The sequence below is a fragment of the Pleurodeles waltl genome, chromosome 4_2, assembly GCF_031143425.1.
Source record: "Pleurodeles waltl isolate 20211129_DDA chromosome 4_2, aPleWal1.hap1.20221129, whole genome shotgun sequence".
Taxonomy (NCBI): domain Eukaryota; kingdom Metazoa; phylum Chordata; class Amphibia; order Caudata; family Salamandridae; genus Pleurodeles; species Pleurodeles waltl.
In genome coordinates this window covers 666,212,484-666,240,053 of record NC_090443.1, presented here as the reverse complement: position 1 = coordinate 666,240,053, position 27,570 = coordinate 666,212,484, and the positions used below count along the sequence as shown (strand labels likewise).

Below are 27,570 nucleotides of genomic sequence, written 5' to 3'. Positions count from 1 at the left end.
TACACCCCAGAGGGCACCTTAGAGGTGCCCCCTGAAACCTTAACCAACTACCCGTGTAGGCTGACTGGTTTTAGCAGCCTGCCACACTCGAGACATGTTGCTGGCCACATGGGGAGAGTTCCTTTGTCACTCTGTGGCTAGTAACAAAGCCTGTACTGGGTGGAGATGCTTATCACCTCCCCCTTGCAGGAACTGTAACACCTGGCGGTGAGCCTCAAAGGCTCACCCCCTTTGTTACAGCACCCCAGGGCATTCCAGCTAGTGGAGTTGCCCGCCCCCTCCGGCCACGGCCCCACTTTTGGCGGCAAGGCCGGAGGAGATAATGAGAAAAACAAGGAGGAGTCACTGGCCAGTCAGGACAGCCCCTAAGGCAACCTGAGCTGAGGTGACTCTGACTTTTAGAAATCCTCCATCTTGCAGATGGAGGATTCCCTCAATAGGGATAGGAATGTGACCCCCTCCCCTTGGGAGGAGGCACAAAGAGGGTGTAGCCACCCTCAGGGCTAGTAGCCGTTGGCTACTGCCCTCCCAGACCTAAACACACCCCTAAATTCTGTATTTAGGGGCTCCCCAGAACCTAGGAACTTAGATTCCTGCAACCTAAGAAGAAGAGGACTGCTAAGCTGAAAAACCCTGCAGAGAAGACGGAGACACCAACTGCCTTGGCCCAAAGCTCTACCGGCCTGTCTCCCCACTTCTAAAGACACTGCTCCAGCGACGCTTTCCCCAGGGACCAGCGACCTCTGAATCCCCAGAGGACTGCCCTGCTCTAGAAGGACCAAGAACTCCCGAGGACAGCGGCCCTGTTCACCAAAGACTGCAACTTTGTTACAACGGAGCAACTTTAAACCAACTTGCGTTTCCCGCCGGAAGCGTGAGACTTGCTACTCTGCACCGGACGCCCCCGGCTCGACTTGTGGAGAACAATCACTTCAGGGAGGACTCCCCGGCGACTGCGAGACCGTGAGTAGCCAGAGTTGCCCCCCCCGAGCCCCCACAGCGACGTCTGCAGAGGGAATCCCGAGGCTCCCCCTGACCGCGACTGCCTGTTCCTCAGATCCCGACGCCTGGTAAAGGCTCTGCACCCGCAGCCCCCAGGACCTGAAGGATCCGAACTCCAGTGCAGGAGTGAACCCCAGGAGGCCCTCTCCCTTGCCCAGGTGGTGGCTACCCCGAGGAGCCCCCCCCTTGCCTGCCTGCATTGCTGAAGAGACCCCTTGGTCTCCCATTAAAACCTATTGAAAACCCGACGCGTGTTTGCACACTGCACCTGGCCGCCCCCGTGCTGCTGAGGGTGTACCTTCTGTGCTGACTTGTGTCCCCCCCGGTGCCCTACAAAACCCCCCTGGTCTGCCCTCTGAAGTCAGGGTACTTACCTGCTGGCAGACTGGAACCGGGGCACCCCCTTCTCCATTGAAGCCTATGCGTTTTGGGCACCACTTTGACCTCTGCACCTGACCGGCCCTGAGCTGCTGGTGTGGTAACTTTGGGGTTGCTCTGAATCCCCAACGGTGGGCTACCTTGGACCCAAACTTGAACCCCGTAGGTGGTTTACTTACCTGCAAAAACTAACAAACTCTTACTCCCCCAGGAACTGTTGAAAATTGCACCGTGTCTAGTTTTAAAATAGCTATATGTGATTTATGTGAAAAGTGTATATGCTATTTTGCTAATTCAAAGTTCCTAAAGTACCTACCTGCAATACCTTTCATTTGAAGTATTACATGTAAAATTTGAGCCTGTGATTCTTAAAATAAACTAAGAAAATATATTTTTCTATACAAAAACCTATTGGCCTGGAATTGTCTCTGAGTGTGTGTTCCTCATTTATTGCTTGTGTATGTACAACAAATGCTTAACACTACTCCTTTGATAAGCCTACTGCTCGACCACACTACCACAAAATAGAGCATTAGTATTATCTCTTTTTGCCACTATCTTACCTCTAAGGGGAACCCTTGGACTCTGTGCATCCTATTCCTTACTTTGAAATAGTGCATACAGAGCCAACTTCCTACATTGGTGGATCAGCGGTGGGGTACAAGACTTTGCATTTGCTGGACTACTCAGCCAATACCTGATCACACGACTAAATTCCAAAAATTGTCATTAGAAACTGATTTTTGAAATTTGAGCTATTTTTCAAAATTTTTAAAAGTCCTGCTAGGGCCTTGTGTTGGTCCCTGTTAGCATTTCTTTTAGAGTTTAAAAGTTTTGTGAAAGTTTGAATTAGGTTCTAGAAATAGTTTTAGATTCTTAAAAAGTATTCCAACTTTTAGAAACATAATGTCTGGTGCAGAAGAGAATGTGATGGAACTCGACCTCACACCTTACCTCCATCTTAAGATGAGGGAGCTAAGGTCTCTCTGCAAAATAAAGAAAATCCCAGTTGGCCTAAGACCCTCCAAATAACAGCTCCAGGAGCTGCTGGCAGCGTTTGAAAAACCCAACCCCTCTGAGGATGACCTCCCAGAGGATGATGTTAGTGACTTGGAGGAGAATTCCCCCCTTCCAGTCCTAATTAGGGAGATCAGGGCCCCTCAAACCCTGTCTCCAAAAATAATAGTCAGAGATGCTGCTTCCCTCACAGGAGGGTCCAGCACCTCTGTAATCACTGAGGAGAGCCTCAGTGAAGATGACCTCCTATTAGCCAGGATGGCCAAAAGATTGGCTTTGGAGAGACAGCTCCTAGCCATAGAAAGGGAAAGACATGAGATGGGTTTTGGTCCCATCCATGGTGGCAGCAACATAAATAGGGTCAGAGATTCTCCTGACATGTTGAAAATCCCAAAAGGGATTGTAACTAAATATGAAGATGGTGGTGACATCACCAAATGGTTCACAGCTTTTGAGAGGGCTTGTGCAACCAGAAAAGTAAACAGATCTCACTGGGGTGCTCTCCTTTGGGAAATGTTCACTGGAAAGTGTAGGGATAGACTCCTCACACTCTCTGGAAAAAATGCAGAATCTTATGAGCTCATGAAGGGCACCCTGATTGAGGGCTTTGGATTCTCCACTGAGGAGTATAGAATTAGATTCAGGGGGGCTCAAAAAACCTCGAGCCAGACCTGGGTTGATTTTGTGGACTACTCAGTGAAAACACTGGATGGTTGGATTCAAGGCAGTTTTGTAAATGATTATGATGGGCTGTACAATTTATTTGTGAAAGAACACCTATTAAGTAATTGTTCAAATGATAAACTGCATCAGCATCTGGTAGACCTAGGACCAATTTCTCCCCAAGAATTGGGAAAGAAGGCGGACCATTGGGTCAAGACTAGGGTGACCAAGACTTCCGCAGGGGGTGACCAAAAGAAAGGGGTCACAAAGCCTCCCCAGGGGAAGAGTGTTGAGACATCCAAAAACAAAAATAGTAAAGAGTCTTCTACATTCCCCCAAAAACCTGCACAGGAGGGTGGGCCCAGAGCCTCTTCACAAAACAATTTTGGGTACAAGGGTAAAAACTTTGATCCCAAAAAGGCCTGGTGTCGTAGCTGTAATCAGCCTGGACACCAAACTGGAGACAAGGCCTGTCCCAAGAAAAGTACCACTTCTAACTCCACTCCAGCTAACACTGAAATGGCTAGTCTCCAAGTGGGATCAACAGTGTGCCCAGAGCAAATCAGGTGTCACACTGAAGCTACATTAGTCTCTGAGGGTGGGGTGGATTTAGCCACACTGGCTGCCTGGCCTCCTAACATGCAAAAATACAGGTAGCAGCTCTTAATTAATGGGACAAGTGTAGAAGGCCTGAGGGATACAGGTGCCAGTGTCACCATGGTGACAGAGAAACTGGTTTCCCCTGGTCAATACCTGGCTGGACAAACGTATCCAGTCACCAACGCTGACAATCAGACTAAAGTACATCCCATGGCTATGGTAACTTTAGAGTGGGGAGGGGTCAATGGCCTGAAACAGTTGGTGGTCTCCTCAAATATCCCAGTAGACTGTTTGCTTGGAAATGACCTGGAGTCCTCAGCATGGGCTGAGGTAGAACTGAAAACCCATGCAGCCATGCTGGGTATCCCTGAACTGGTGTGTGTCAAGACAAGGGCACAGTGCAAGGCTCAGGGTGAAAAAGTAGAGTTGGAGCCTGGAAAAAGGGCCCAGCCTACCAAGAGAAAAGGAAAGACAAATGGGAAACCAGCTGCAACACAACAACAAAAAGAGAACCTCTCTTCCCAGGAAGAAGTTCTGCCCTCTGAGGGAACTGAGCCTATGGAGTTAGAACCTTATCAGGTTGAGCTCTTAGGCCCAGGGGGACCCTCAAGGGAGCAGTTGTGTAAGGGGCAAGAAACCTGTCCCTCTCTTGAAGGCCTTAGGCAGCAAGCTGCTGAAGAGTCCAATGGCAAGAAAACTGGAACACATAGGGTCTATTGGGAAGATGGACTTCTTTACACTGAGGCAAGAGATCCCAAACCTGGTGCCACTAGGAGAGTGGTAGTGCCTCAGGAGTTTAGGGAGTTCATACTGACCTTAGCCCATGATATTCCTCTTGCTGGGCATTTGGGACAAACCAAGACGTGGGAGAGACTAGTCAACCCCTTCTATTGGCCCAACATGTCCCAGAAGGTCAAGGAGTTTTGTGTCTCCTGTACCACCTGTCAAGCCAGTGCCAAAGGCCCACCTCATTCCACTTCCAGTGGTGGGGGTCCCCTTTGAAAGAGTGGGTGTGGACATAGTGGGTCCACTTGAATCTCCCACAGCCTCAGGGAACATGTACATACTAGTAGTAGTGGATCATGCTACTAGATACCCTGAAGCTATTCCCCTTAGGTCGACTACTGCCCCTGCAGTAGCCAAGGCCCTCATTGGTATTTTTACCAGAGTGGGTTTTCCTAAGGAGGTGGTGTCTGACAGAGGTACCCTCTTCATGTCAGCATACCTGAAACACATGTGGAATGAGTGTGGAGTGACTTATAAATTCACTACACCATAACATCCACAAACTAATGGCCTTGTTGAGAGATTCAACAAGACATTAAAAGGCATGATCATGGGGCTCCCTGAAAAACTCAAAAGGAGATGGGATGTCCTCTTGCCATGTCTTCTTTTCGCTTACAGAGAGGTGCCTCAGAAGGGAGTAGGGTTCTCACCCTTTGAACTTCTGTTTGGCCACCCTGTAAGGGGACCACTAGCTCTTGTGAAAGAAGGCTGGGAGAGACCTCTTCATGAGCCTAAACAAGACATAGTGGACTATGTACTTGGCCTACGTTCGAGGATGGCAGAGTACATGGAAAAGGCAAATAAAAACCTTGAGGCCAGCCAACAGCTCCAGAAGTTTTGGTATGACCAAAAGGCTGCAATGGTTGAATTCCAACCAGGGCAGAAAGTCTGGGTTCTGGAGCCTGTGGCTCCCAGGGCACTTCAGGACAAATGGAGTGGCCCTTACCCAGTGCTAGAAAAGAAGAGCCAGGTCACCTACCTGGTGGACCTAGGCACTAGCAGGAGCCCCAAGAGGGTGATCCATGTGAACCGCCTTAAGCTCTTCCATGACAGGGCTGATGTGAATCTGTTGATGGTAACAGATGAGGACCAGGAAGCTGAGAGTGAACCTCTCCCTGATCTCCTCTCCACAAGCCCTAAAGATGGCTCAGTTGATGGAGTGATCTACTCAGACACCCTCTCTCGCCAACAGCAATCTGATTGTAGGAAGGTCCTGCAACAGTTTGCTGAGCTCTTTTCCCTAACCCCTGGTCAGACACACCTGTGTACCCATGATGTGGATACAGGAGACAGTATGCCTGTCAAAAACAAAATATTCAGACAGTCTGACCAAGTTAAGGAAAGCATCAAGGTGGAAGTCCACAAGATGCTGGAATTGGGAGTCATTGAGCACTCTGACAGCCCCTGGGCTAGCCCAGTGGTCTTAGTCCCCAAACCTCACACCAAAGATGGAAAGAGAGAGATGAGGTTTTGTGTGGACTACAGAGGACTTAATTCTGTCACCAAGACAGATGCCCATCCCATTCCAAGGGCTGATGAACTAATTGATAAATTAGGTGCTGCCAAATTCTTAAGTACCTTTGACATAACAGCAGGGTACTGGCAAATCAAAATGGCACCAGGAGCAAAAGAAAAGGCAGCATTCTCCACACCTGATGGGCATTATCAGTTTACTGTTATGCCCTTTGGTTTAAAGAATGCCCCTGCCACCTTCGAAAGGTTGGTGAATCAAGTCCTTGCTGGCTTGGAGTCCTTTAGTGCAGCTTATCTTGACGATATTGCTGTCTTTAGCTCCAGCTGGCAGGATCACCTGGTCCACCTGAAGAAAGTTTTGAAGGGTCTGCAATCAGCAGGCCTCTCTATCAAGGCATCCAAATGCCAGATAGGGCAGGGAACTGTGGTTTACTTGGGACACCTTGTAGGTGGAGGCCAAGTTCAGCCACTCCAGCCTAAGATCCAGACTATTCTGGACTGGGCAGCTCCAAAAACCCAGACTCAAGTCAGGGCATTCCTTGGCTTGACTGGGTATTACAGGAGGTTTGTGAAGGGATATGGATCCATAGTGACAGCCCTCACAGAACTTACCTCCAAGAAAATGCCCAAGAAGGTAAACTGGACTGTAGAATGCCAACAGGTCTTTGACACCCTGAAACAAGCAATGTGCACAGCACCAGTTCTAAAAGCTCCAGATTACTCCAAGCAGTTCATTGTGCAGACAGATGCCTCTGAACATGGGATAGGGGCAGTTTTGTCCCAAACAAATGATGATGGCCTTGACCAGCCTGTTGCTTTCATTAGCAGGAGGTTACTCCCCAGGGAGCAGCGTTGGAGTGCCATTGAGAGGGAGGCCTTTGCTGTGGTTTGGTCCCTGAAGAAGCTGAGACCATACCTCTTTGGTACTCACTTTGTAGTTCAAACTGACCAAAGACCTCTCAGATGGCTGATGCAAATGAAAGGTGAAAATCCAAAACTGTTGAGGTGGTCCATCTCCCTACAGGGAATGGACTTTATAGTGGAACACAGACCTGGGACTGCCCATGCCAATGCAGATGGCCTTTCCAGGTTCTTCCACTTAGAAAATGAAGACTCTCTTGGGAAAGGTTAGTCTCATCCTCTTTCGTTTGGGGGGAGGTGTGGGGGTTGTGTAAGGAAATGCCTCCTTGGCATGGTTACCCCCTGACTTTTTGCCTTTGCTGATGCTAAGTTTTGATTTGAAAGTGTGCTGAGACCTGCTAACCAGGCCCCAGCACCAGTGTTCTTTCCCTAACCTGTACTTTTGTTTACACAATTGGCACACCCTGGCATCCAGGTAAGTCCCTTGTAACTGGTACCCCTGGTACCAAGGGCCCTGATGCCAGGGAAGGTCTCTAAGGGCTGCAGCATATCTCATGCCACCCTGGGGACCCCTCACTCAGCACAGACACACTGCTTGCCAGCTTGTGTGTGCTGGTGAGGACAAAACGAGTAAGTCGACATGGCACTCCCCTCAGGGTGCCATGCCAACCTCACACTGCCTATGCAGTATAGATAAGTCACCCCTCTAGCAGGCCTTACAGCCCTAAGGCAGGGTGCACTATACCATAGGTGAGGGCACCAGTGCATGAGCACTGTGCCCCTACAGTGTCTAAGCAATACCTTAGACATTGTAAGTGCAGGGTAGCCATAAGAGTATATGGTCTGGGAGTCTGTCATGCACGAACTCCACAGCACAATAATGGCTACACTGAAAACTGTGAAGTTTGGTATCAAACTTCTCAGCACAATAAATGCACACTGATGCCAGTGTACATTTTATTGTAACATACACCCCAGAGGGCACCTTAGAGGTGCCCCCTGAAACCTTAACCAACTACCCGTGTAGGCTGACTGGTTTTAGCAGCCTGCCACACTCGAGACATGTTGCTGGCCACATGGGGAGAGTGCCTTTGTCACTCTGTGGCTAGTAACAAAGCCTGTACTGGGTGGAGATGCTTATCATCTCCCCCTTGCAGGAACTGTAACACCTGGCGGTGAGCCTCAAAGGCTCACCCCCTTTGTTACAGCACCCCAGGGCATTCCAGCTAGTGGAGTTGCCCGCCCCCTCCGGCCACGGCCCCACTTTTGGCGGCAAGGCCGGAGGAGATAATGAGAAAAACAAGGAGTCGTCACTGGCCAGTCAGGACAGCCCCTAAGGCAACCTGAGCTGAGGTGACTCTGACTTTTAGAAATCCTTGATTCCCTCAATAGGGATAGGAATGTGACCCCCTCCCCTTGGGAGGAGGCACAAAGAGGGTGTAGCCACCCTCAGGGCTAGTAGCCATTGGCTACTGCCCTCCCAGACCTAAACACACCCTTAAATTCTGTATTTAGGGGCTCCCCAGAACCTAGGAACTCAGATTCCTGCAACCTAAGAAGAAGAGGACTGCTAAGCTGAAAAACCCTGCAGAGAAGACGGAGACACCAACTGCCTTGGCCCCAGCTCTACCGGCCTGTCTCCCCACTTCTAAAGACACTGCTCCAGCGATGCTTTCCCCAGGGACCAGCGACCTCTGAATCCTCAGAGGACTGCCCTGCTCTAGAAGGACCAAGAACTCCCGAGGACAGCGGCCCTGTTCACCAAAGACTGCAACTTTGTTACAAAGGAGCAACCTTAAACCAACTTGCGTTTCCCGCCGGAAGCGTGAGACTTGCTACTCTGCACCCGACGCCCCCGGCTCGACTTGTGGAGAACAATCACTTCAGGGAGCACTCCCCGGCGACTGCGAGACCGTGAGTAGCCAGAGTTGCCCCCCCCGAGCCCCCACAGCGACGTCTGCAGAGGGAATCCCGAGGCTCCCCCTGACCGCGACTGCCTGTTCCTCAGATCCCGACGCCTGGTAAAGACTCTGCACCCGCAGCGCCCAGGACCTGAAGGATCCGAACTCCAGTGCAGGAGTGACTCCCAGGAGGCCCTCTCCTTTGCCCAGGTGGTGGCTACCCAGAGGAGCCCCCCCTTGCCTGCCTGCATTGCTGAAGAGACCCCTTGGTCTCCCATTGAAACCTATTGAAAACCCGACGCATGTTTGCACACTGCAACCGGCCGCCCCTGTGCTGCTGAGGGTGTACCTTCTGTGCTGACTTGTGTCCCCCACGGTGCCCTACAAAACCACCCTGGTCTGCCCTCCGAAGACGCGGGTAATTACCTGCTGGCAGACTGGAACCGGGGCATCCCCCTTCTCCATTGAAGCCTATGCGTTTTGGCACCACTTTGACCTCTGCACCTGACCGGCCCTGAGCTGCTGGTGTGGTAACTTTGGGGTTGCTCTGAATCCCCAACGGTGGGCTACCTTGGACCCAAACTTGAACCCCGTAGGTGGTTTACTTACCTGCAAAAACTAACAAACTCTTACTCCCCCAGGAACTGTTGAAAATTGCACTGTGTCTAGTTTTAAAATAGCTATATGTGATTTATGTGAAAAGTGTATATGCTATTTTGCTAATTCAAAGTTCCTAAAGTACCTACCTGCAATACCTTTCATTTGAAGTATTACTTGTAAAATGTGAGCCTGTGGTTCTTAAAATAAACTAAGAAAAGATATTTTTCTATACAAAAACCTATTGGCCTGGAATTGTCTCTGAGTGTGTGTTCCTCATTTATTGCTTGTGTATGTACAACAAATGCTTAACACTACTCCTTTGATAAGCCTACTGCTCGACCACACTACCACAAAATAGAGCATTAGTATTATCTCTTTTTGCCACTATCTTACCTCTAAGGGGAACCCTTGGACTCTGTGCATACTATTCCTTACTTTGAAATAGTGCATACAGAGCCAACTTCCTACAAATACAAAATGGGTAGGAAGGAAAAATGTTTTTTTTTTTTTAATGTGCCCACAAATTTGAGTGTACGAATAGGAATTATTTGCACCAGTCTGAATTTGAAGTTACCCATAATATCATGTGATTAAGAAGGAGTTTTACAAAATCTGTTGTTTGTCCACACTGACTCACATTTGGGAGGCTAAAATGTAGATGAACTTAATAGATAATAGAAAATGTGCCTACCACTGTGCATTCCCACACTTCTCAGAAAATCAAGTATCTCACTTGGGTGGGTGAGCCTTTAGCCTGTAACAAGAAAGGCCCAAAAATGCATGATGGACACACCACGATTTATTCTTTGAAATGAAATGACTGTGGAGATCTGTACAGCTGCGGTGTTTGGAACAGGGTTTGGCCGGTACCATGAGAAAACTACAAAGCCTGTGCATTTCAAAAAATTAAACACACAGGCTGGTCTGGAGTGGGGTGGCTCATGTGGATCCATCTACATGTTCTTACCCGAAATGCCATGCTAATGTCAAATTTTGATTAAAATCATAGCTTTTCCTCACATTTTTGTGGGGAAACGTTTGGGAACCTGTGTGGGGATCACCAGAAGTCCTACCACCCAACTTTATCACTCTTTTCCCAACAGAAGTGGTATTTCACTTGTGGGGGTGGGCCTCTCACGTGCAAAAGAAAAAGTTTTAGAATGGAGCCTGGAAACATCAACATTGTCCTTTTAAAATACAAACATTTTGTGAATGTGGGCAGCTGCAGTTTTTGTACTTGGGGTTAGATGGCATCCTGGGAAACCTACTAACCCCAGACATTTCTGAAAACTAGACAACTAGGAGAGCTCAGGGTGACGTGGCTTGATTGGATCAAACTAACTTTTCTTACCTAGAATGCATTACAGTATCGAATTTTGGCTAAGATCATGGATTTCCCTCACATTTCTATGAGGGAAAGTTTCAGAATCTGTGGGATTGACAAACACTACCAATTAGCGTTTTCAGAATTCTCACAGTAAAAATACAACCCCTGTTCTATTACATGCAGAAGGAAAGACCCCAGAATTTAACATTGAAGTATTAGTAGTTATCCTTTGAATTTGAGCCATTGTTGTGTGTTGCTGTGGAGTTTGGCCTGATGTCATCCGGTACCTAGAGCAACAATCAACCCCAGATATACCCCTGGGCCGGTGTAGCTTGCTTGTATCCAACTGTTTTTTTTTAACCAGAATACCGTGCAAACATCAAACTGTGGCTAAAATCACAGATTTTCTTCATATTTCCATGAAGAAAAATACCAGAATCTGTTTAGATTAGCAAAAGCCCTACAACAGTTTTCCCACACTCTTCCCTATAAAAATTGGACCTCTTTGTTGAGGGTGGGCTTATCTCCTGCCACGAGGAAGGCTCCAAAACTGCAATATGGAAACATCAATATTTGTCCTCAAACATTAATCATTCTCTGGATGGTGGTAGTTGTAGTATTTGGACCTGGCGTTGGCCAGTAATCAGGGAAACCCACCATCCCTATACTTTTCTGGAAACTGGGCACCAGGGTGAGTCTCGGGTTGTGTGGCTCGCCTGGATCCCGCTCATTTTTGTTACCAAGAATTCCCAGCAAACATAACACTTTGCCTGAAATAATGGAGTTTCCTTATATTTCTATGAGGGAAGTTCACAAACATCTTTTGATAAGAATTTTACCACACTTGTATGATTGGGTTTATCTCTTGCAACAAAAATGATCCAAAATGCAAAGTGGATTTTATTCCTTTCAAATGTGGATAGCTGCGGTATTTGGATCTGGGGTCTGCCAGCAGTCTGTGAAACCTACTTACCCCAGACATTTCAGAGAATTAGGCCCCAGAACGAGTCTGGAGTGGTGTGGGTTGTTTGGAATCCTTACTATTTCTTACCCGGAATACCAAATGTTAAACGGTGGCTAAAATCATGGATTTTCCTCATTTTTCTGAGGGAAAGTTCAGGAATCTCTCTGGATCAACAAAAGTCCTATCACCCAGTGCTCCCACACTTTTCCAGATCAAACCATATCCCACTTGTGTGAATGGGCTTATTGTCTGATAGGAAAGGCCCTAAAATACAATGTGGTAACATCAAGATTTTTCCTTTGAAATTCACTCATCCTGGGGATGCCAGTAGCTGTGGTAGTTTTGTCTGAATTTGGCCGGCACACAAGGAAAACTAGAAACGTCAGACATTTCTGAAAGCAAGATGCATGAGGAAGTCAAGGGAGATGTGCTTGTGTGGATCCCATTATGTTTACTTACCCATAATGCCTTGCAAACATAATAACTATATAGAAAAACACTAGAATGCCTCAAGCCATTAAGGATGGACCTGGGGTTGGTTAGCACCTTAAGAGCCATGTCAACCCTGGACTTGTTTGAAAACTAGAAACCCAAAGTACACCAGGTTGGTGTGGCATGCATGAATCACAATATGTTTTCATATCTAGAATGACCTGCATATATCATAACTATGCCTAATAAATCCAATTTCCTTGAATGATCCCCAAGGGATGTCTGTATGTATCATAACTAAGCCTAATAAATCCAATTTCCTTGCATTATCCACAAGTCATTGTTGCAGTATTGATATTGGGGTTGGCTTGCACCTGGGAAATTCAGCTACCATCAGACATTTCTGAAAAGTAGATATGTGTGTGAGTCCAGGATGTGAGTCTTACATGGATCCTACTAATCTTTCTCTCCCAAGAATTCACCATAACTATCAAAGTATGGATGACAAAAACTCAATTTCCTCACATTTGTGTGACAGGAATTCCAGAATTTCATATTGGTGGGTGGGCATATTGTACCAGACAGGAAGTGGTCAAAACGTGGACCATGTGAAGTCAATGTAATCTCAATGTGGTTGTAACATGTTACAGTTTTGATCTGCTTTTTTCATGTGTGTTAGGCCCATGCACACATGTGGGGTACTCTTTTTCTCTGAAGATATCTGGGAATGCAAAATGGTAAGACTTTTGAGATCAGCTGGAAGGGCCCAAGATGTCTATGACATTGGGAATTATGCGTTGTTGTGATCCATACTTTGAGGCGTACTAGCATTCTGAGTAAAAAGAATTGCTACAATCAACATAAGCCACATCACCCTTTATTTCTAAAGTAGCTAGTTTTCAGAAATGTCATGCTGGTTGACCCTGGACCCATATGTTGCAGCCATCCCCCATGGAAAAGAGAGAGGTGATTGTGTATTTAAAGCATAGTTTTGGTGTTTTCAGGGAATTCTAGGTAAGAAATGTTCAGATTTTTGCATCAGACGTACTTCCCTGCATTCCATTGGACCTCTAGATTTCAGAAAGGCCCAGTGTTGGCAGGGCCAATTGTTGGCGTGGTCCCTGAGTACTGGCTGACACATTGCCTCAATATTGAAGCGCTCCTTCTTTGCAAATGAGAGACAATTGTGTCTTTAGGCATAATTTTGATGTCTGTGATAAGAAAACAGGCTGGGATCCATTCACACTGCATTACAATGGATTTCTCCGGATTTCCCATTCTCAAAAATGCCCTGTGTTAGGATGGAGGGTGACCAAGAGCCTGAACAATGCGTCCATCCCCAAAGGCACATGAGAGGAAATAGGGATTTCTTTGAGAGTACTTTTGACATATGGGCTGGCAGAGAGGGGGTAAATGCCCCATTCTGACTCAGCCTAGAGCAGAAAGGCTGCCTAATGACCAAGGTTAGGTTTAATGTCAAGATGGATCTGCATCCCACATTATTTTTGTTTTAGACACCTATCCCTAGCGTCTCTTTGCCAGCCCATATGTCAAAACTTAGGAAATTAAGGAATCAAAATGTTCTCACTTTCTGTGAGGGACAGCTGTCATATTTAGGCCCGGGCCTTCCCTTGGATAGAAAGAATTTCTATGATGAAGCAGCCTGATTCCAGATGGGTCGTCCCCCATTTTTGTTAAAATTTCCCTAGTATCTAGTGGCCTTTCTTCCCCCCTTGTGGTAGATTGAAGTTGAACTCCCCAATCTGTAGACAAGGGGTTGCAGCAAGACTGTCTAGTTGTCAAAGGCTGGAGTTTAGTGAGCTTTCAGCCCACCCCGGAGGGACAAGAGACTTACTTTCACGGCACAAGGGGGGAGACAGCCTGATGCCAGCCCTGGCCTGTCCCACACCGGGGATTAGCAGATTGCCGATAAACTGTCCCAGTTTGGAGCAGAAATACTCTCTAGGGTCATGGGGGGTAAGTGGCATCCCATGTCAGACAAGCCAGCTCACGCCCCATTTTTATTATTATTTTTTAACATTTGTTTGGTGATACTTTATGCCCTCCTGGGGCATACAGATTGAGGGCAGTCTAATGCTAAAATTTCCAGCCCCAATCATATTTCTTTATTTATTCATTCCTCTGGTGTTCAGTGGGCTTTCTGAACCACCGAGGAATCCCTCAGCAGGAATCCACCACAAAGCGGTACCACCGAAAAGGGGAGAGTCTTTCCTTTCCATGGTATCATCCCGATGAAATCGGTGCTCGGGATTGCTGAGCTGTTCCCCTTAGCATTTTAATTCTGAACAGAAAAAACTGAAAGGTTCCTTCAGCAGTGATGACTTCCGCATGTATGGCAGGCTTATTGTCATGCTGAACAAAAACGAAAACCTCAGGAGCAGCCTGGAGTGAGGGTTATAAAAGGGAATCCCTCTAGTGTGAACACCACCCTAAGTGGTTGCGCCATTCACGATCTCCGCGTTGCAGAGATAGTGCACATGATATGAATGTCACGATCAGTGCACTAAAATAGTTAAACTAGGATGGCGATAGCCCATAAAACACCCAAAGACATCTTAAAGTCACCAAGCCGCTTACTTGTTTTGTAGAATGAATGCAAGGCTTCTTTTGAAAGTAATAAGTTTAGATACCGTTTAGAAAAAAATGTTGAAAACCATACTGAAATCAATTTTAAAAAGTATGTTTTAAATATAGTCCTTGGAAGTTTAACAAAAACAGTCAAGTCCAGTGTGTTTGATATTAAGTTGTGTGGAGGGGAGTCTGCAGTTTTGAAACGAGCGGTGGCGTAGCTACCACAAAGCTAGAACGGCCAGGCTCCTATGTAAAATAGTTTCTGTGGGGAATGCTGGGATCACCATCGTAGCCCTGTGGCACAAGCAGTAATGTCATCCTCAGAGAAAAATGCAGAGACATTTACAGATAGCACATGGGCAACAACATGCAAACAATACAGTTAATATACAATTTAAAAGTTAGATTTACTAAAAAGTTAATTCAAAAGAGAAAGATTGAGTAAAATGAAACAAAAACTAGGAAAATCTGAAGTAGGGATCCGGAGTGATTGCGATTGATAAAACACCTTTGGGGCACTCATTGTGGCCTTCCCTTCATGGGGCATGGTCGGGTCAAAGGTGATGGTTCCTTCCAGTCAAAAAGTTTAATTTTTGACTGTTTCAACAGAGGCCTTTAATTTGTAGTTCAAAGCTAGGCCATGGGCAAACTACAAAATGTAGCTGGAAAGGATGTGCCTATTCCGAGGAAGCTTGATACTTGATCCTATTCTCCAGAAACTCCTAACTTTCAAAAATAATCAAGTAACTTCTTTATTTGTACTCCGAAAGTCGTAGGTTCAAGTGGCAGAAAGATTCCACTGAACTCCTGTTGTAATTGACAGCAAAATGCCCATTTACATCCGATTCCTCAAATTCATCTGCATTAACACCTCCTCTCTGGGTCCACATGGCTGTCGTCATTCTTCAGTAAACTGACGAGAAATTTCACATGGTGACACTAAAGAAATGTTCAGATGCAACGCAGCTTTGCACCCTCCAACTTCAGGAGCAGGAGAACAGATCTCGTTGTTTGATCTTCACCAATTTATCCTTCTTTATCAACAAGAAACTGTTGCTTCTAGATTTAGAAAAAAGTTTAGACTTGAGAGATTCAACTTGCAAGCTGAAGACAAATCTTTGCAATGAGCAAGCATATAGGCGTTAATTCTTCAGAGCAGCATGCAGGAAAGCCTTCTTAATCAAATACAACTTTACTAATCTGCAGAATGTGACAAACGTCTTTCACAAATGTCGCCAGGTGGCACCAAATATCCGTTACCTTTCTGTCCACTCAATTTTCTACATCTTTTGCTTGCCACTGTGGCTGTTACAATACAGGGGTTGTGCAATGGCCAGTAATTATTCTTTGGATAAATGTTCTAACAAGTTTTTATTAGTGACCTTTACAATACTCTATCCAGTGGGCGATCATGAATGCTTCATAAAGTCTTAAAGTACACAAGCTTGAATTACAAATTATTCAAAGTGCACAGATGTGAGTAATAGCTTTTTGGTATTCAAAAGCCTGTAGCAGTGTTTTTGAGATGCTCATCCGAGCACCGAGCGTATACCTAATTTACAAATGGTGCAGAAAGTTTTCCAGTCAACTCAATGTTTACACTAGATGCACAGGAAAGATGCTGCGTGTTGTATATAACAAGTTATTTCAATTCAGTGAATCAGAGGTAAAAATGCAATTGCACATTTTTTTAGATGTGATGTAAATTGTATGCTTTAACAATGTACGACACTGATAGAGTTATAAAAAATGTACGACTGTTATGCATGCATACTTGTATACACACATACATTTAGACTGCACTTAACGCTGACGTCCCAAGGCTGTGTGCACGAACACCAAAAAGAAAACTGTTCTCTGACCTCGCACACACGCGACTTCTACTTTGCACTGCTTACAATTGAGACTCGGCACCGTTGTGAAAACGTCACAGTTTATTGACCTCGTCATAAAACGCAACTTCCCTGTTTGTGTAGCAACACTTGAATGCTAGGGGATGACATAAAGACAACCAAATTCAAATTTACGAAAAAAACGGTAATTTAGAGTTCTCTATTCAGACATATTTTGCTACCTATTTTAGATCATTTTTTATGTTTCTTGGGTACACATATTTCATTAAATTCTCATGAAATGGAAGTCCTGTCTACAGTGAAGAAAGCGAACCATTGATTTAGCTATTGTATGTACTGAGCTTCTGATCTGTTTTAAGCCTTTCCATTGTCCTTGATTCAGATATGCGAACTGAATTACATTGAGATTATTTATTTTTTCTGTGTCACTCTTGAGAGTGGTTTTATAACTGTAAGCGTCAAAATTCGAATTTCGTCTTTCTGCATTGACAAATTCAGTAATATGTTGCCACCCTAGCACAATCATGTTTCAGGTGATCTATGCTGGTACTATGCTAGCATACCTAGTATATACAGCATCAGCCATCTGTTAACATTTTTATTCTCAAATCTTTGGTAACACTGCCCTCTTGTGTCCACCTCCTAAAATGAGTAAAAAAAATATCATTGACTTAACGCTAATGACAGACAGCTTTAGTTGTGTACTAGAATTCATGCTAACAGCACCAAATAAAATACATAGAGAAAAGATGTGGGTCAATTCCCTGCATCCATTGGTCACTTTGGATGTTTCCTCTTCAGCCATTGCTTGTTTGGAGTGTCTATAAAATTTAGATGAGCCCATAGAAATATTGAACAGTAAGAAAAACGATCCCTACTGTAGAGAGTGGGCCTGGTGTGTGGTGGGTACTTAAGGTACTTACACCTTATACCAGGTCCAGGAATTCCCTATTATTGTAGGTTAGGCAGTGTCTAGAAGCCAGACTCTCTAGAAGTAGCTGTGCATAAGCAGTCAAGGCGTATCTAGGAGACATGCAAAGCTCATGCAATACAACTGTAGTCACACAGCACTTACACACATGAAAGAAAACACTCAGGGGGTCATTATGACCCCAGTGGTCGGTGTAATAGTAGCGGTTGTACCACCAACAGGCTGGCGGTACATACCTCCACTAATATGAGATTGGCAGTTTGGCCAAACCGTCAAGTTAACACACTGACCGCCACGGCGGTAACGACCGCCGGGCTGGAGACTGCAGTTTCCAGCCCGGCGGACGCCCCTAGGCCGCCCATGGCATCTTGACCCCGCCCACTGCTGTGGTTTCAGTGGTTTCTGTACCACCACGGAAACCATGACGGTAGGCACTGATAGGGGTTTCCCCCTCCCCCGAACAACCCCCCCCACATATACACACATACACGCACATACATACACACTCATACACATATTCACCCACGCATGCATACATTCATACACACTCACAGCAACACTCACGAACATACATCCAGGCACACACGCAACATGCACGTACACACACAGCCACTCATGCACACACGCATTACACATGCATGCACGCATTCAAACACAGTCACACACACACCCACACATGCACAAAACACCCCCCACCCTCCTCTCCTGTTGGAGAACCCGACTTACCTGCTTGCAGGGGGTCCTCCGGCAGGAGATGGGACGCGGCGCTGCTGCCAGCAGCAGCGTCTGCCAGTAAAACAATGCCAGGACGTATCATGGGACATGATACAGTAGGTGGCGTTTTGCTCGTGTGGCGCTGCTGCTTGTAGCAGCGCCGCCTTACCGCTGTCCGCCGCGAAGACCGTAGCCGGATTTCCGCCAGCCTTCAGGTGGAATTCTGGCTACGGTCATAATTGGATGGACAGTCAGTAGCCACGGCGACGGTATGTTGGTGGCTGTCGCCGTGGCGGTAGGTGGCATTTGCCACCAATGTCATAATGAAGGCCTCAGTGTTACAAAACTAAAGGTACTTCTTTTCAGTGACACAGTTACCAAAAAGTACTAGACAGGCAACCCTCCAATAGGCGGTAAGTAACACACTACATATGTACACCAGTAAATAGAAATAGGCATACAAAGCAGTAGAAAACAGTGCAATAGCAATTGACAATAGTGACCCTAGGGGGAGCCCAACCCATATACTAAAAAAATGAAATGCGAATGTAGGACCCGCACCTAGATAAGTGACATGTGTAGAGGGGAGCTGGGGGAACTAGGAAACCCCAAAGGTAAGTACCACAGTGCCCCCCAGCGACCAGGAAGGAAGGAGTAAGTTACTGGATTTTCCCTAAACCACCCAAAAAGACTAAAAAGAAGATAATGCCAGACTACACAAAAACCAGAGGTGGATTCCTGAAGATGAACACCTGAAAAAGAATGTGGGGACCAAGTCCAGAAGTCGCAGGAGTGTCCGGTGGTGGCAGGAGTGACTACCCAATGGTCTGAAGTTGCAGGAGTTGGTCGACAGTAGGGCAAAGACGGGTTCCTGTAGGATGCAGTCGACATCATACGCCGGGTGGAAGATTGCAGTCTGTCTGTGGCATGGAAAAGCCACCAACTAGCCTTGGCAAAGGCAAGAGTCACGGTAGAGAAAAAGTGGAGCTGCCGGGGACCAGCAAGGTCCAGGAAGACTCAACGCATGGGAGGAGTCTAAGGGGGCCCTCGGCAAGGCAGAGAATCCACAGAAGAAAAGGCAGCCCCAACAGGACACTCACTGGAAGAGGACCCAGGAGTCACAGAGGAGCCCACGCAGCACAACTGAAGAAGGGTCCCACGCCGCAGGAGAAGCACGCAGAGTGCTCATCCTCACAGGGAAGAGTGCTGGGGCTACACGGAGCTTGAACATCCATTGAATGAGATGCCAACAAGCCTTGGTAGCTGCAACAGATGCAGTGCACGGGAGTACTGTCCTGTGTAGGAAGGCAAAGGCTTACCTCCACCAAAGTTGGACAGCTGGCAGAGAGGCCCAAGGGGACCACACCATACCATCACCTGTGATGCAGGATCCACACAGCTCAGGATGAAAGGAGATCCACACAGCCAGTTGTCGTTGCTGTTGGTGTCTGCAAATGCAGGGAAGGACTCCTTCACTCCAAGGGAGATTCCCTCCTCCTTCTCATGCAGCCTGAAGACTTGCCGCCCTCAGAAGATGCATAGCTGGTTAAATGTTGCAGAGGCTAGAAGGAGCTGTGGAAACAATGTTGCAAGCAGAGTCTTTGTCATGGATGCAGATTGTCGGTTCCTGGAGGGTCCAGTCGTGGTTTCAGTGGCTAGAAGTTGAAGTAGAGGTTACAGAGGAGTCCATCTGAAATCTTGGAAGCTGAATCTGAGGACCCACCCAAGAGGGAGAACCTAAATATCTCTGGAAGGGGGATTCTTCAGTAAACTGCCAGGTGACCACCTATCACGAGAAGGCTCTTATTTCACCTGCCTGATCTGGCCACTCAGATGCTCCCAGAAGCCTCTGCCCACCTTGGATTCATGATGGCAGAATTAAGGGACCCTCTGGAGGAGCTCTGGGCACCACCCCTGGAGTGGTGAGGAACAGAGGAGTGGTCACTCCCCTTTCTATTGTCTAGTTTCGTGCCAGAGCAGGGACTGGAGGTCCCTGAACCGGTGCCGACTGGTTTATGCAAGGAGGGCACCAAATGTGCTCTTCAAAGCATACCAGTGGCTTGGGGAGGCTACCCCTCCCAAGCCATGTAACACCTATTTCCAAAGGAATAGGGTGTTAAATCCCTTTCCCAAAAGAAATCCTTTGTTCTGCTGGGCTTAAGATGAACAACCAGTAGGAAGGCAGAAACCTGTCTGAGGGGTGGCAGCATCTTGGGTTGCCTGGAAACCCCCAAATAGCTGGTAGGACCAATGCTGGCGGTCCCTTGAAGTGACCCCCAGAGTGCATGGAATCATACTTCCAATGCTGGCAACAGTATTGGTGTATGATTCCGACATGTTTGATACTAAACATGCCTAGGTTCGGAGTTACCATTATGTAGCTGGACATGGCTAAAATGGCGTCCCCGCACTCATGAAGTCCATGAGAATGAAGCTGGACTTCGTGGGGGCACCTCTGCTCATGCAGGGGTGCCCTCACACACAGGTACTTGCATCCTGCCCTCTGGACTAGGAGGGCCTACCATAGGGATGACTTACAGTGACCTGTAGTGAAAAGGATGGATACACCGTTTCTCGCAGGAAGCATTGGCAGGCCTGCAGATACACTTTGCATGGGCTCCCCATGGGTGGCATAATACATGCTGCAGCCCATGGGGGACCCCTTGTGCCCCAATGCCCTGGGTACCTGGGTACCATATACTATGGACTAATAAGGGGGCACCCGTATCCCAAATGTGGTGTGTGTGTGGTACAAGAAACTAAATTTAAAGGGAGCGAGCAAAGTCACTGGGGTCCCGGTTAGCAGGATCCCAGTGAACACAGTCAAAAGACACTGACAACAGGCAAAAAGTGGGGGTAACCATGCCAGAAAGAGGGTACTTTTCTACACCAAACCTAGGGGAGACAACTTTCATAGTGTGAATGCTTTGAATTTTCATGGTCGACTGTCTTGTTTGACGGAGTCATTCATAAAACCTTTGCTACATTACAGGAAGTCCCCTGATGGTGACTCCTGTCAATACAAAGAGATGTCTGTTGTGCCAGTAAACATCTCTAACTTTGACGGCCAGAGTAGAGGCAGGGTGGTCAGTGTAGTGTCCTCAGCTGGCAGGCCAGCCTTTATTCCATCCGCTAAATCCTCAATCTAATTCCACAGTTAAAACTGTTGACCAGGGCGAGGCAGCAAATCTTTATTAGCAGAAAAGCAATGTTGGTGACTACGAAATTTAGGTATGTCCTGTTCATATTTTTTACCACCAACACCAACAGCTTAGTAATGCTGATTTCCTCTCCATCACCGAAAGGATCAAATTACACCCAGGTACAGGTCAACCGTAAACTGATATATTACATTGAACTTTACATGTTCTTGGTGCTTTTTTGCCTTAACACTGTAAGAATTGAAACCTCTTGTTTCACTTATGCTGGTTTTGGTATCCTTTTGTTTATTCATGGTTTTCTATTTTTTGTGATGTTTTCTTGATTTTAAATCTTTTGGTACTGCATGAATGCAGCTTGCATTTCTCGGGGGGAACTACAGGCTGCTTATGCTACGCCTACCAACGGTTAGGAGAGATTCTATAATATCTTTGCTTTAACCTAAACAGATAGTGTTTATTAAGATGGAAGAGGCATCCCCTTCAACATTAATAATACAGTTTCTGACAGAGGTTTTTTTTAAGACATGGCAGCTCGTGGTGTGGTTTCTCCTTTCTTTTTGCTTCTGACCTGTTTTTGATACTGTGCTGAAATTCGTTTTTGCTGACTTTAGGACTCTGGGCACTTTGCCACTGCTAACCAGTGCTAGTGCTCCCTGTATAAAATGTATTGGTGACTGGTTTTGCCATGATAGGCATATTTGATTTACTAGTAAGTCCCTAGTAGAGTGCACCAAGTGTGCCCAGTGCCTGTAAATCAAATGATACTGGTGGACCTGCAGCACTGTTTGTGCCACCCACATGAGTAGCCCTGAAAACATGTCTTAGGCCTACCATTGCAGTGTGTGTGTGCAGTTTCAAATTGCCATATCGACCTGGCATGGCAAGTACACCCACTTGCCAGCCCCGACCTTCCCTTTTATTACCTGTAAGACGCCCCTATGGAAGGACCAAGGCAGCCCAATGGGCAGGGTGCAATGTATTTAAAAGGTAGGACACGTACTGGTGTGTTTTACATGTCCTTCTAATTTTATTTTTCACTATTGCAAGGCCTATTTCTCCCATAGTTTGGGGTCTCTGAGCTCACAATTTAAAAATACATCTTTTGTTGAAGTTGGTTTTTGAACTGCAAGTTTGAAAATGCTACTTTTAGAAAGTGCCTAACCAGTCTGTGGCTCTGCTTGTCTGTAGGATGACAGTTGGGGTGGTTGTGCATTCACTCTAGACAGTCACACAAAGGGAGCTGAGGTGTGCCCTACATATCCTGATGGTCCATCACAAGGCTGATGGGTCTTCCTGAGCTTGAATGGTGGGAGGAGCTGTCACTTGCACCTGAATAGGACTGTGTCTGTCCTCATACAAAGCAGTCTCCAACCCCTGGAGTGTGTCTGGGGCCAGGGCAGGGAAAGGCAGGGTTTTGTGCACTACAAAGACTTCTCTTTGAAGTTTGCCTACTTCAAAGACAGAAATGGGTATAAGTATATCCTGTTTCCAAAGGTTCTCCAATGGCTTTGACAGCATGTCTCCTTAGAAAAAGTCTCAGTGACATCAAAGACTTCATCTGCCAGTGCCTGCTCTCTTTTGCTGTGAGTCCTGACTTGCCATGTGGTGCCAACTCCAGTCCCAGGGCCCTTGGAAGTGCAAACTGGTGATCTGAAGGAGAACATCCACATATTAATGCATCACATCGGAAGAATCAATGCCGTGTCTGTGCTGAAGAAGTGATGCAGCGCTTCCCCCTCGGCTGGAGAATCAACGCAGCGCTTGCCCTGCAGCTGGAGAATCGACACAGCGCCTGTCTCGCAGCTGCAGAATCGACACAGCGACTGTTTCACTGTGGTTCCATCAACACAGCATGTCTGGATTTTCTACGCATCATCCCTGGGCACCAATTTCTCATCAACCCCGCATCGCAGTAAGGATCTGAGGCCCCATGTCCGGAAAGCGACGCATCACCTCTCATGCGTGGAAAGAATTGGTGCATCACCTCCCCTACGCAGTAAGAAACTGACACATCACTTTGCTTTTCCAGTGCCTCACCTCCCTTGTGGCCCACATCGTCTTTGTTTTTGACATATCCCCGGTACTTTGTGCAAAAGTGATACATCCATTAATTCCTGTGGATTAAGACTTGCTTACATTTAAAAAAAACTATTATCTTGACTTGTGTATGATGGACTTTTGCCATTTTGGTCTTGTTTTACTCAGATAAATATTGGCTGTTTTACCAAAGTGGTGTTGAGTCCTTCGTTTTCACTGTGTTTCTGTGTGTGTGCAAATACTTTACACATTGCCTCTGATATAAGCCTGACTGCTCATGCCAAGCTACCAAGGGGGTGAGCAGGAGTTATCTTAGCTGTGTGGTTCCCTTACTCTGACTTGAGTGAGGGTCCGTACTTGGACAGGGTGCAAACCACTGCCACTAGAGACCCCATTTCTAACATGGTCGCTGTCAAGCCCTGTCAACAGACAAATCATTAATAAATTGTTGATGCAGCAAAAACAATTAAACATACCCTTGATTTGTATATAAACTGAATGCATGAAGTTAAGACTCGAGTGTATGAAGGTTGTGTGTAGTATAAAGATGTAAAATAGTTTCATCATGCATTGCAGTGAAAGGATGCATCTAAACAGGCAAGAGTGCGATGTGAGAGAGTGATACTCTTCTGGACCAGAGACAAAGCCCCTGTATTGATATGTTATAATATTGGTGACAAAAAGTCAGCCAGCTAAAGCTGTCAGTAGTCAGATCTAAAAAGAATATAAATAGCAAAGCATGCTTACAGGAAGAGGTCATAAGTTTGAAGTGTTCATGTTTATTTAATTTTGGCACTGGGTCCCTCTTTCCAAAATCTGCCCCAGCTCTATTTCATTCATTCACCAACTTAGACAGAATACTGTCTTTCTTTGCACTTCAATAAAATTTCATGTATTCATTTGTCTTTTTCTTTTCCAGGTTACGTGTTATTGCAGACACAAGAACAAGATCTGTCAAGTATGCAAATGGAGCTCTCCTATTGCTGACCTAACTTCAACTGCCTTCACTTTCCAGACTCAAGCACACTACATTCTAGTCTACATGCTTTAATGGAACATGATGAACTGAAGAGTTGGGGGAGTCAAGATACTCATTGTTGGGCCATGCACAAGAAAGCAGTGCCTACAAGCCCAAATAAATATGTGTCCCCTTGTTGCAGCAGGCGTAGTGCAGTGGGTTATGTCAAGCATAAACCAGACAGCCTTGCGATTTCACCTTTACAAACAGTATGTGGATATTATGTCCCGTAGCTTAGACAATAGAGATACAATCCCTTTCACTTAAAATCCTGATGGTCTCTCTGCACCTTCGAGCAGACTGAGATGAGAAATGAATATCATTTCTGGATACCTTAATAACAGAGCTTTATTGGACTTCAATTTCAGGAAAGTATTTGCAAAACATAGTCGGATCTTTACGAGAACACTTCCTATCCCATTTTGAGAAGAACTCTTATTTTATCTCAGCAGGTCCTGCAGAAAGTGGTTTGCTCCCCTTTACCAAAGACGAAAAAGAACTTCAAAAGTAGAATATTATCCTTTGCAGCAAACGTTTGCTCTGCCATTCTGGCATCATCCAGTTTAATCTTGCGATTAAGGGACACAGTTTTAAACAACTATTATTTTTTCTCTTTATGAGTGCATCATTCCCTCATTCTAGTAAATGAGTTGTTTCACACACTCACGCATGCACCCAACACACAGGGGCATATTTTAAGAACCCATTGCCTGTGTCCTTGCTGGATTCTTGTTACATATGTCCTATTTCCAATCTTCTTCTTTTTATGGGGACATCATTCATTTGTAAAGCGGTGTTATCCTATTTGCACTCCTGATCCCACTTTTATTCAAAGTAACTGTACAGTGAGATTAACCCTGATGTGTTGGAATTCTCACTGAGGTTAAAAATGTGGTTCTCATTGCAAGGAACTTGGTTCCTTGTTATGATTGTGTGTATGGTCCCTTATACAATTATTGTATATGTTTTTTCTAGATGGTTTCTTAAGACCTAGCACGTTTGCCAGGCTTTTTCTTCTAACCCTGATGATGCCCCTTTTATTTTATGTGCTTACGTTTTTTTAGAGTCAGAAGAACTGTGATATTTGTCTGCTCAGAATTTAAATTAGCATAACATAACATATGTATGCCCTTTTCCCATTCCTAATTCAACCATGCAATAAGATGAATTCCCAAAAGAGATACAGGATTTTAACAAAATAGATTTTTCCACTGGAGCTGCTCAACACAGCAGTCCATATAGAAAACTTGCACTTAGGTCCGTTCATGTTACTTAACCAAATTACATTTTTTCTTTGCAACTCCCATCCTAGAACCCTGCGAGGGCGCAGTCCTCTTTTTAACAATATGCCATATAGTGTACTATTGTATAGTTCACTACATGGTAAACCACTTTTATTAATAACTCATCAGGCAGAAATACTATAAAAGTATTTCAGTGTATTCACACTTAAGAATGGAAATTATCTGGGCCCATATTAGAGGTAGGTTGCACTGTCCCTCTTTGCCCCATGGTACATCTTTTACTAGGTGTGCCGGGAGAAAACAGGGACAGTGTGACCTATTTCTGATAGTGTGCTGCCCCCAGGGCAGCCACAAACTTCAGCTGCTCCAGGGGCAGCTCATTAGTGAAAGATGGACCAGCTCTTTGAGGCCTGCCTTTCACATTGATAGTGGCACCCGACCTGCACTTTGAAAGGGCTAGAAATCCCCCTACAGGCAGGTGCAGTGACTGACTGCACTCGCCTGCAGGGGGATGTCTGGGGAAGGGCTTCGGACCCCTTTCACTACCTCCAGACAGGAGCCTTCAGGGCATACATTGATTTTATGCCACCTTTGTGGCAGTCAGTGTGCCTCCTTATGGCATCTTTGCCTCCATAACACAGCACTAGAATGAAGGTAAATGGATTGCCTCATTTGCATGGGTCCTTTCCTCCATGCAAATAAAGCAATTTTCCTTTTGCCTAGCATCGCTGCTACATGCGCGCTAGCACTATCCGCATTGCAGAGGAAGATACACAAGTGTCTGCGGCTCTTTCTATCATCCCAAAGTGCCCTGAGGTGCAGAAACTGGGTCACATGCCCTTTCTGCCTTTGGTGCACAATAGGTACCCTGGACTCTTTTTCTCTTTCTCATCTGACTTTGTATGCTAAGAAGTACACTGGAGAGCCTTGCATTTGGATAAGAATTTTCAGATGTCAGAGTCTCTACCGCTGAGAGCGGCCTCTTCATGTCTTGTGCCATAAAGTGCCCAAACGTCCAAGCACCTGAGCATGCCTGAACATGTAGAATCTTCAATAATAGTTTCACAATTTGTAAAGAAGAACGTTCAAAGCCTATTGCCAAACAAAGATCCCTTCATGAAGACTGGCTAGGGATATCATATGTCTACATTTAGGAAGCATCCTTTAAACATGTACACTTGTCACAGTGGAGTCTCAGCACACTACACAGCCAATAGTCGTTTCAAAATATCTTGGCAAGGGCATATGAACTGCATCTTTTCCTCTCATCCTGCCATGAAGTAACAATCTGCTTGGATTCCATGGGTGATAGAGAGCTGCTATCTGGTGGCCTTCATTTATAGCAGAGCAATACTGATTGTACTCTTCCCAGGTGTTCCATAATTTTTGAAAGAAAGAAAATATTATGCAAGAGTCCTATCAGGAGCTCCTCAGCAAGTCTTTGTGATTGGGCATATCGCGATCATGCCTTACCTGAACCTGGAGGACCTGAGATGCTGTGAGTGGTTGAGATGAGGGTGAGGTCCAAGTAGCAGATTTTCTTCTTGGTGAAACTTCACTTGTCATTCTTTCTACTGGTAACCTACTGGGTCAGTATAACAGCGGTTGACATATGTACGTATCAAAAGCCCACACGTACCCATAAGCCCTAGAGTGGTTACATAACATTTTCTGACACATAACCAGAGCCTGAAAGTTTGCGCTGTGATTTCCTTTAGTGAAGCATGACAACTTTACAATTATTTAGCGATTAAACTTGGGCCTTTTTAATGCATGATCCTAATAAAGACTGAACTGTTATTCCAAATCATTATGCTTTTGATTGTGGAGCATCTGCAGTAAATACAAACAAATATATTCTAAAGTGGGCTAAGGTTTGATAGGGAAGAGATTTTCTTTTTGGCCTGGGTATTTCTATGCTTTTATTTTGCAGACGGATTTTGCTGTACGGATTTTCAGCACGCATTGGTTCTTAGTTTTTAGCATCCTTCGCCGCAGTCCATTTGATTTGCGCTG

The 27,570-nt window shown here is 45.9% G+C and overlaps 1 protein-coding gene across 1 annotated transcript in view; it reads left to right on the top strand.

Moving 5' to 3' along the window:
• The window catches only part of DNAJB4 (DnaJ heat shock protein family (Hsp40) member B4), a 140,368-nt gene extending 113,014 nt beyond the window's left edge, over positions 1–27,354 (top strand). Inside the window, exon 4 of the mRNA XM_069232225.1 lies at positions 24,212–27,354. The gene's annotated coding sequence lies outside the window, so the exon portion shown is untranslated. The remainder of the gene's footprint in view (positions 1–24,211) is intronic.
• Positions 27,355–27,570: the final 216 nt, after the last annotated feature.